Raw genomic sequence first — 11,149 nt, forward strand, 5'->3', positions numbered from 1 at the left:
CTGATGACTTGCTCTCTTAGCTTGAATAGTACAGGTGTATGCTGGCAGCCTGAAAGTCTTCAAACTAATTTGTAGGGATACTGTGAATTATGGAGATCTGTGATGGGTGATCGATAGGAATGTTAGATCTGCTGCTACAACCTTAAAAAAAGGAAAAAAAAAAATCTGTCTTTGGCTGATAGGGAATTCTCCTGGTCCTAAAAATTCTGCTGAGAATCAAGAGGTTCCTGGAGGTTTCTAAGGAATGTTTCTTCTTGAGAAAATCAGGCCAGAATTTGCCTTTTTATTTAGAATTTAGAATAGAAAATGCATTTAAGGACTTCCATTCTCTTCCTACATGAACACTGGCTAGAGTTTAGCATGCTGTCTGCACTGGAAGTTTATTAATGCAATCACTCAAGCTGCAGATAGTTAAAACATTGAAGGAATCAGGCTGGCAGCGAGCCTAATCACTGTGCAAAAACAAGCCATACCACAGCAATATTAACCTTTACCGTCTGGAGCATTCTTAGTTTCCCTCTAGTGTGCTTATCTAAGCTTGCCAGCAGAACATGCAAGGTAAAGACTTAAGGGAGATGTGGTGTGGTTTTTTGTTTATTCATGTATTCCAATCTTTGCACTAAGGGCTTTTATGCAGAATTGGAATAGAATGTGCACTGATCTGCTCTACGGAAGGTAAAGAGGTGGAAGGTCTGTGTAAAGATTGTACCCTGATTCCTCTGGTTGTATTGTTCTCCTCCTTCAGGAAGGAAATGGCAGTACAAGGCTCGTCAGCAGATGAGTTAGAGTAGTGTGGTACTCCCTTTAACATAAAGAACTCTGTCCAAACAGGGGCTTCACAACCTATTTACAGACCGCAAAATCTGCTACAATGGAAGTGAGACTTTCACATGCTAGCTCAACCTCATTCTTTTCCCTCACCTGTGGCTGTTTCTCTGTTGTTTACAGCATGACATGATGTGTTGCACTGATGTCATATGCTAAGTGCTGCGTGTCAGCCTGGCCTGCTTCTTGCTTCCTGCATTCATGAGTGTCTTAGGAATGGGATCATGGAGCAGAGGAGGGTCCGTGGGGGAAAAGGCAACTGGGAATGTGCTAGCCAGGAAGGTCTTTTCCAGAGGAATTGTGCAGATTGTAAATCAGCAGCAGCCATGGACATTGGGCTTTTCTGTTATGTGCCCTGATTATCTTGCTCTTGGAGACAAGAAGCATCTTTCTCGTTTTATACACGTGTGCAGTCTCAACATGATTGTGGATTCCATATTCTGGTAGAGAAAGGGTAGTGTCCTGAACTGCTTCAGTACTCACCTACCAGTTGATCCATTTAACTTGATGAAGACTCCTTTTCAGCTGCTTTAGCATGTGTGAAGTCATATTTAAATGCTATTTCCATTCTTGCACCAGTAGTTAGAAATACATGATGCTTATGTAAGAGAGAAAGCAAAAAAAGTTTTCTAGAAAATTTTCTGTACAAATTCAAGACAGAATTTAAGTTTGTGGAGCTCAGGCAGTCTAGATTGGTTTAGACAGAAGATTTATATTAACAGCTTATACTGACAGTGATAAAGAAATAAGGTATCCAGCAGAAATAGAAACTGGTTATGAGGAAAAATATTGTAAGCTTCAAGGAATGTTCAAAGTAACTGCATTCCTTAAATGATGGAAAGCAGAAAATTGCAATGAATCTCAATTTCATTAACCGGATCAAAGAAGAAGATAGATGTGACCTGCATATCATCAATTCTATCCTTTCACTTATACAGGATGCAGATGGAGGCTGGAGAAAAAGAAAATCCTTTAACTAATCTTCATATAACTTAATAGGAAAGTCAAAGTAAATTGATTCTCACTTCCTGGGTTTAATTCTGGACCTGTGATAATTTAGTTCTTTAACTTGCCTTTATTCAGAGAGCTCCCCTGAAAAAAGGGCAAGTGTCAGCAGCTATTATAGGCACAGTTTCATGTGAAATGAAAGTGTAAGCACAGATGTATGTGGCGTTCAGGTGATCTGCTAAATGACTCATAAAAAAAAGCCAGTGGGAGGTCAAGGTAATTTTGCTGTAATTCTAGCCAGAGAAGGGACCAGTTATAGCACCATCACCGAGAGACCATGACGAATGACTAGTGCTCGGGCAGTATTTTAGTAATAAGTTATAAAAATTAGATGGAGAAAGAAAGCTTTCTATTTTTAGTGTCTGTCTTTGAGTGGAGATAAATTACGTCTTAGAAGGGCCCATTTTTCTATTGACTGTAAGAGGGATCAGGCAACTAGACCAAGTGTAGGTGTTTGTATACACTTAATGAGAAATAAAATAATCCCATGAAGATTTACATATTCAATTTTGTATAAAAATGTGATTAATTTTTAATTAAATACCTTTAATCTCTATAATTGGAATAAATTTTGAAAAATGTTTGGTTCTGATAAAAGTTGATGCATGAATCATAATTTTCATGTAGATGATTCTTCCTATCTGAAAAAACAGTTGTGTTTCTTACGCTAAGTGGTGGCTGGGACCTGAAGGCTTGAGTCTGATGTTGATGCGTCTCTCTCTGATTTCAGAGTGAAGCAGTCCTGTTTTATACTCCGCAGGCTGAAAATCTCTTTTGATTAGCCCATTAGCGCATGGCTGGAATGACAGATGATTCACCTGTAGAGCTAAAGCTGTGGACTGCAGTGATTTTGGAAGGCAGGGGGAAGCCTGCAGTGCTCAGGTGGCTGTGCTGTAGGGCTAGTCTGTTTGCTAATGGTTTTGGCTGCATATGTAGGCATGGATCCAGCAAGGCTTATGTCAAAGACTTGCATTGGAAAAGAAAAAAAAAGCCCTCTCTCTGCAGGTTCAAATTCTGTTTTGGCAGATACATTTAAACTTGGTCATGAAATCATTTATAATTATCAACAGAACCCTGGTACTGGGTGATCAGAGATCAGTGATACTCCTGTTTGCCACATAGGTCGTTGACAGTACTGCACACAGGAGAGGATAGAAAAATCGTGGACTTTGCAATAGAGGTTGCAGATGCTATTTGTCTAGTGGTGGGTGATTCTGTTTTTGCCAAAATGATACATTTGCTATTGCTAAAATGGGGATGTCAAACTCAGATGTTTTGGCTGTTGAAAGATACCAGCTGTTATCAGATGCCTTCTGGCTTTTGTCTGGGGTTCAGGTTTCTTTACAGAGATGAATCTTTAGTTCTTGTCCTGTTGTTTATGTCAAAGGGAGTTAGGCATTTTCCTGACTGTCATTTTCTCATAAAAAGCCACCTCAAATCCTTGTTAAAGGATTTTCATTTTATGTTGATAATATATAGGGCTTAAAGGCCTGATTCTCCTTAGACTTCTGGTAGTATCACTCAGGGATAATGCCAGTAAGGAACATGTTAGTTACACGCGTGCACACAGAAGAAAAATTGGTCTGATTTATATTTAACTCATTTAACTAAAAATCAACAGCCCCATGGAAAAGATAGGTGTTATTTTTACTAGTGTGCAGTTTCTGAAGGATGATACAGTAGCTTGTTCATACATGTTGCTAAAAATGGAGGTTTAAATGCTTTGCTGAATGGAGATGTAGCTGTGGCAGCTCTGATCTGTTGCTCATCTCTCGGCGTGTGGACCACTGAATCCTTTGTACTTTTATAAAACCTGAATGTGAAGTATGTCTTAACATCACAACATGATGTTGTGAATTTTCATATTAAAACAGACATTTAACATTGATGGATATCTGGTTTTCATAAGGGCTGTTTTGTTTTTTTTCTTTTTAGTTAGTCAGGAGATTTATACAGGTTTGAATTGATAGCAAATGCAGAGCTTCCTTATAGTCTCCGAAAAACAGTTTTGGGCACATTTATCACAAGAATGATTTCTTATACCAGTTTTTCAGTACACAAAGGTTGTCCGTATTTGCAGCATTAATAAAATGGAGAAATCATCCAGCCTTATACTAAATAAGCTTTTTCTAATTTGTAAATGACACAAATTATTTTATCTTTGTGCTTCAATAAATACTTTTTAGTATAGAGATGTCACTTGCATCTTTATCTTAGTTTATACTTGTAGTTTTTATCTGATTGTTAAAAAAAAGAAAGCAAAAATTTTATCTAGATAGCCAGATTGGTATTTTTTCCCAAGAATTACATTTCTTGCTCTTGCCACAGTATTTACTAACACGTTCTGTGATACACTGGTTTTTGAGACATATTTAGGAGCGCTTTTTAGATGTAAGACACTAACATGAGTTATTTGCATCACAACCTCATGTCCAGAAGGTACCAAAGTAAAGTGGCTTTGAATTTGTCAAAAAACTTTGGCAGCAGACTCTTGCATTGAATTTAGGATAGATTTCTGCAGCTAGGTGTTTAACTAATTAAATTCAGAGCAGTTTGGCACAGTAGCTCCAAATATGGAAAACCTCAAGACTGCAGTGGTTTGGAGAACTGATGTAGTTCAGTTATCGAATCAAAATACATAGCAATTTTTTCTACAATTTTTCCCATCGGTGTGCATTCTATTTCTTATCAAGTCTTGTGTCAACTTTCTGTTTTTATTTTATCGTTCTGGTATTTTTCTGTTCCAGTGCTATGATTGCATGCCTGGATAGCCTCCAGTACAGCCTATTGTTCTTTCTTACTTTGAGTTGCAAGGGACAAATGAGCTCTAATTTTTAAATTTATTTATTAAAAACTCAAAACAACAATCTTGCCATTCACAATCAAGACCACCATTCATCCAGAGCTAGATCTGTATAATTACCCTCAAGCTAAACTTAGCATTTGCAGTAGTGTTTCCTGTTTCCTGTCATAATAGGAATTGTTTAATCTGGCTAAGATTGGAAAGATACTTGAACAGAGATAAAAGGAAACAGGCACCATCAGTGAGTGGTTTTACCAGTGTGGACAATTAGGAATAACTTTTCCAACTTCTTTATTGTGAATGGGTTCTTTTACCTACTGAGATACTTGTATAATTCATCATTGCTATGGTACTTCCATGGTTCCATGTCAACAATATACTTTATTCCCAAACTGCTTGGCTTGAACATTTTTTTTTCTTCTTTACAGAGACTGAATGAATTTTCCAAGGTCAGATGCTGAGTCTTTAGAGCCAGATAATACATCTGCATCTCCTGAATCCCATTCTTGTGCTCTGATGCCAAATATTTCTTATTCATTTATTCTTGATCCTATGAAAGAAGTGACAGAAAGTCACCAAAGTACTTTTCATTAGCAGCCCAAACTAGCGGAGGAAGCAATATTACTAAAAGTCACATCATTGTCACAGCTAGGCCAGAAAATGTGTCTGTGATCACATTTTAAGATTTTTTTTGCATGTCGCGAGAGCTCATTTTCAAAAGCAAGAAGTGTGGTGATTTTTAGCTGAAATCAACATGGTCTTCATGCAGAAAATGGGTCTGTGATCACATTTTAAGATAGATTTTTTTTGCATATCGCGAGAGCTCATTTTCAAAAGCAAGAAGTGTGGTGATTTTTAGCTGAAATCAACATGGTCTTCATGTTGTCAACTCCTTGAAAAATTCAGGTTACCTTATTGCCACCAGTTTGTCACTCTGCCATTTTGCACTTGTTACTGTTCTGCACACCTTCATTGCATGGTAAGCATAAAAATAAAATTCAAGAACACCACCTGGAAAATAAAAGCCGAGAGCTGTAGAGCAGTTGCCAATTTCCTGATGAGCCAGAACAGTAGGGACTAGACGTCTGTCCCTCTCTTATCTCATCCAGAAGAGGGCAGTGGCAATACACCAGTCATTCCACATTACTCTCACCAGAAATGCACGAGGGTTTCCTTCCAAATGGTAGACCTTGTGGAAGACCTGTCTAAAATATCAAGTGCTGAGATGGATTTTATAACTGAGTTAAAGTGTATTGATAGGAGGTGGGGTAGGTGCATTGTCACCAAAATCTGAGCCAAGTAGGAGCCCAGTAATTCATATGAAATGCAGATCCTACTCTATGGAACCTAATTAAAACTTCCCTGGCACTAGCATCTGCCCAAGTAGGAAGAGTTCACTATTGATATAATCTAATTAGAGCTGGGTAAAATATTGCCTTTTGCCTTCAATCTCATCACTACTCTATTCTCACTGCAAAAATATTATTCACAAAAATTAATTTAGATATTCAGTTGCTTTACTTCAGTAATATTCTGAACTCCCTTTTTGTTGCTTTGAATGACTAGTGACATAGGTCATGTTTTATTGAAAGAAATGCTGGCAAAAGAAGGTTTTATGTGTCTTTACATGAATATGTTTTGAATAGATGTTCCAGGTAGGAATGCTGAGATGGCAATCTTGAAATACTCTCATGCTTCACAAACCTCAAACTGGAAACAGAAACATTGACTAGGATAACGAATGTTCAAGTCATCACGGGTTTTAAAGCTAACAAATGGTATGAGTGGTAATGGTGGGTGTAGGAATGTAAGGAACATGATACAACATAATTCTAAGAACATAAAATTACTTCAGAGCAAAGGTCCTCTTGTTCAGTACTCCTTCCTCAGCTGTGTTCAAGAGTCTGCTTGGACAAAAGTAAGAGCAAGAGAAATGCGTAGTTGTATTTTTTGTGCATATTCTTCCAATCTCCAACAATTTGCTGCTGAGGAGACTTTCTGAACAAGAGGTGGAGTCAATAATAGCTCTTAATGGATACTTCACATAGCATGTGCTAAGTAACTTTGCACAGCAATATTTTTCTTAAGCAGTCTCTTCACAAAAAAGAAAAAAGGTTGTATAATCAGATGTGAACTCATTAATTGACTGCTATAAATATTTACCTCAATTTTCGTGCCTGTGAGATCTTAACACTTTGAGCCTGCTTATGGATCAGATGTTCAAGATTATTTACTCTGGATCAAGGACTTAGCTTGGTAATGATGCCTTGCATCTTCCTAACTATCTTCTATAATTTAATTTAATCTTTTTTGCCACTATACCAAGAAGTGACATTTGCATGACTGAGTCCTGTGGCACACATTTTCCTTTGAAACACCATGAATGCAAAATGGAATTAAAGCTTTCACGCTGCATTCAGTGTGTGATGGGGATCCTCACATGACCTGTTGCCTTAGAGATTGATACCCCAGTTGCCTGTAGTCTGAAATGTGTTCAGAAAGCTGGTAGAAGTCGCTATGCAACTCCACCAGGTGTCATCAGTGGAGTATTTTGGGATGTTGGCTTGTTTAGCAAGAGAACATATTTTATTATATGCTCAAAAAAGGTTATTTAAGAAGAAGTTTTGATTCTTTCTTTTGAAATCCATTATATGGTTTTTCAAAGACAGCTTGGTTTCAAAACTTCCCGTGTCACAGAGATAATTAGTTAGAGGCTACACAGGTAGTCATCCTTTCTAAAAAGTGGTGGAATGAGCAGGACCAACAACAGAATACATTTGATCTCAGCCTGGTGCTCATGAGACTACTCGTTTCTTACGTTTAAGCTAAATACTTAGTCCCTTCAGACATTTAAGAAGTAATACTATTGAGGTCACTTTACATATTTTAGATAGAAACAGATAATATATAATTTATCTTGCAGTTACATCCATTTTAAACATCCAGTTTATTGCAAGGTAGTTCTTTAAGCATCTTTGTCTCAAAAGATGATCTCACCTGTATAAGCATTTGATATTCTGTCTTTTGGTTGCCGTGGTCTGTAGAGCCTCTTTTTGGAGTAATTCTGGGGCTGGGGCTTCATGTGACTGGAAGGTAATTTACTAAACAACCAAAATGGAAATATTCTACATAGTGGGTTTGGAGCATATTTGGGCTTGTGAAAAGGAAGGGAGCACAGATCAAGGATGGCAGAGTGAACCATAGGCATGGTGCATCTTGCTGATGTGTTGTAGGCTGGTCACCTTGGTTCATATTATCTGGGGTTTCCTGTAGGAAGAATTGACTGTGAATTCTCTGAGCTTTCTTGTTCTCCTTGTGGTGACAAATAGAATAAATTGCGTGTGAAGAATTTTCAATAAACTGGATTTCAAACTAGAGGGACAAGTATAAATCTAGTTTAATTAAAGGGACTAGAATAAGGCAGGAAGGGAGATTATCTAGCAAGAACCCTTAATCTGATGGGAGATAGTTCTGTTGCTAGTAGCAAGCCCAGTTAATAGATGCAGCAGGGTCTGGAACAATTTTGTTTGCTCTCTCAACTTTGTCAGGTATGCAGGTGTTTCTCCTCCCGTTTTCTTTTCTTTTTTGTTAATTAAAACATACTCACAGAAATGAAACATAGTTCCATCTACTGCTGGTTGTGCTGCCATAATTTGAAAATATTTTTTTCACAAGTTTTCTGTGGCTACTAAGAGTCTGAATTTCTCTTCTGTGTCTATGTCCCACAACAGACCCCAAAAGTAAGAGGTTTCAGGTCATCTTCTCATGTATCCTGATTCAGAAATGATTAAAATGCCATAGTAGTACTCCTTTCCTTCACCCAAATTTTCCTTTGGTGGAATATCTCCCATGTCATGAATATTTTCAGAGTTTCCTGTGTTGTACATGCAGAGCTGTCTCACAGCTCTCAACCTGCAATTACAGCTCTCCCTTATAAATATTTAAATGGCAGTTCAGCTTTCAGACAGAGTACACCAGTGACAAAGATCAAGCTTTCTGACCTTTTGTTAATTTGCTCAGTGAAATAGGATTCCCTTGGTCTCATTGTTTGTATTTAAGAGAAGAAATTTGTGTGCAGAGGGTGTTGGCTTAAAAAGTTAAAAAGTGGCAAATACTTAAAAGTTCACCTTAGAAACTTCTTAGGAGACAGAGCCTCTCATGTCTCTGATCACATGCCCACCAAATAAGAAAGATTCTGCAGGTTAAAGGAGAATATTTTTTCTTAAATAGTACTATTGTTGCAAAAGTATTATTAATCTTTTCTACTAAAATATCAAACAGTAAAAAACCATATTCTGTGATTCTTAATTATGGTATTAGATGTTGATATTGAGCAGTTCTGTATTGACATGCATCTCTTTAGATCTAAGTATTTCCCGCCATGAGAATGCTTATGTGTTAGTATATTTATGGAGAGAACATTTAGCTAGCAACTCCACTGATACTCATTCAGAGATAATGCTCCTTCTTGAAAAGAAGGCTGATATTTGCTGCATATGCCTTCAAGGGCCATGAGTTTGCAAGTCTTAGCAGGCAGCTCTTCTTTAAAAGATTGTATGTTTTGAGCAGTAAGAGCAATGGTTTTGTTTGAATCAGAATACTGTCCTTTTTATTTTAAACAGCAATTTAAAAAAAAAATACATTTCCTTGTGTAGACGTTGTACAGATATGAGGGTCTACAAAAAATGAGATTAAATTTGGGCTTTCCTGGTGAAAGGATTGAGGTCAGGATTTATATACAGCAGCATGATTTTCAGACTGCATCTGCAATAGGTTTGAAGTGCCAAAAACATTAGGAATGGCAGATATTCCTTAAGCCAATGTGTTTTGGAAACTTTAAAAGTTCAAGTCTTCACACCTGATGCAGACAAAGGCATATACAATGCCAAATCAATCTGAACTTCACGGAATGCTCAGAATCCTACTGAACAGAAATTCCTGTCAGGTATATGTTGGGATCTTTTCAACCTGATGGGATCAGTCAGTGACTCAAACATTAACTCCTTCTAAAGATTGGAATTGCCTTTTACTGCAAACTTTGTAAAGGGAAAGAATATTTTCATTCATTAACGAAAATCACTTAGAGAGATTTATATTGGCACTTCAATGATTTAATAATATTAACAGAAAAGAAACTGCCAATACAAATATGTGCATGTATCTGTATAGAATATGTTCATAAGTGGAGTGAATGAATCTGAACGACTTCTACATCTTCCCACTACAGAATGGTTAAAAAGGGCAGTTTTCAAAGAAAGCAGCATATTAATTTTGTGGCTAACAAGCCATGAATTGCAAAGCACTTTGCTCTGGAAAGAACCACAAACTATTTATGATAACAGTAAATCATGATCTTGGAAAATCTCAATGATTGCTTTGGAAATGAAATTATCTGTTCTGAATAATATAGCACCTGCATAACCTGAAAGGTTAATGTTTCAATTATAAAATAGAAAATTTGTGCAGAAATACAGGATGGACTTTCTGCACTCATTGGAATAAATCAGTGAAAATTCCTACAAGTATTTGTGTATATAGATATAGCTCTTTCAGTGAGAAACAGAGGCTTATGTAAATCTCTTTTGTATAGGAGTAAAGGGACACTTAATATATATATGAAGGATTATTATTTGCAACTGTTTTCTTTGCCAGACAGCCCCTACTGATTGTTTCAGATTCAGTAGATTTGTACAAGTGAATCTGACGTTGCAGACAACATGAAAGTAACTTTGCCAACCCCACTGCACCTCTGCGATTGGTTTACCTTAAGCAGCTAAGCTTCATATAAAACATTATCTATTCTGCAACTGACACTCCCTCTCTCAGTATTGATTCATGTTTTCTGTGTCAGGACAGGATGTTGAAGTGTATAATCGAAGTTTGATGTAAAAATTGCAGTGTATCCTCACAGTATATAGGTAAAAGACCCGACATCTAAACTTAGCTTTTGGAGTAACTAGAAAACTGTGACCAAGCTACAGGTTCTTAAAATTGAAAACTAAACAATGAAGTATGTAAATATAAGCCCTAATTTATTGGATTTTCAGGAATTCCAAAATAAAAAATTCATCCATCATAGTTTTGTAAAACCTAGATAAAATTTTTGGTGGTCTTTGTATTTGTTATGTGTTTATTGTGGATATTTAAAAGGAAGGAATGCTTGCAATTCTGGGAGCAGAGGTTAAGGCCAGTCAGATACCATGAAAGCTCTTACGCTGGCCTTATGGTTTTGCAAGTTGCTCTTTGTTTCTTATTTTATATGCAGCCATAAATGTATGGACATAGCTCTAAAGTTGATTAAAGAAGGGACTTAATTAAGGGTTGTAATTAAAAATTACAGTGGAATTGAAAATTCAAAATTAGCCTGTGTGATGTAAAGGCTAATAGTGTTAAGGCAGTAATCTCTATGAAATAATTGATTCTATAGCCATTAGTCTTTTCTAATGAGATTAAGGACAAAGTGGCACGATCTTGCTAATTAAGTTGTTTTGTGACTTTGAAATATGAAGTTAT

The sequence above is a fragment of the Pterocles gutturalis genome, unplaced genomic scaffold, assembly GCF_000699245.1.
Source record: "Pterocles gutturalis isolate BGI_N339 unplaced genomic scaffold, ASM69924v1 scaffold11957, whole genome shotgun sequence".
Lineage (NCBI taxonomy): Eukaryota > Metazoa > Chordata > Aves > Pterocliformes > Pteroclidae > Pterocles > Pterocles gutturalis.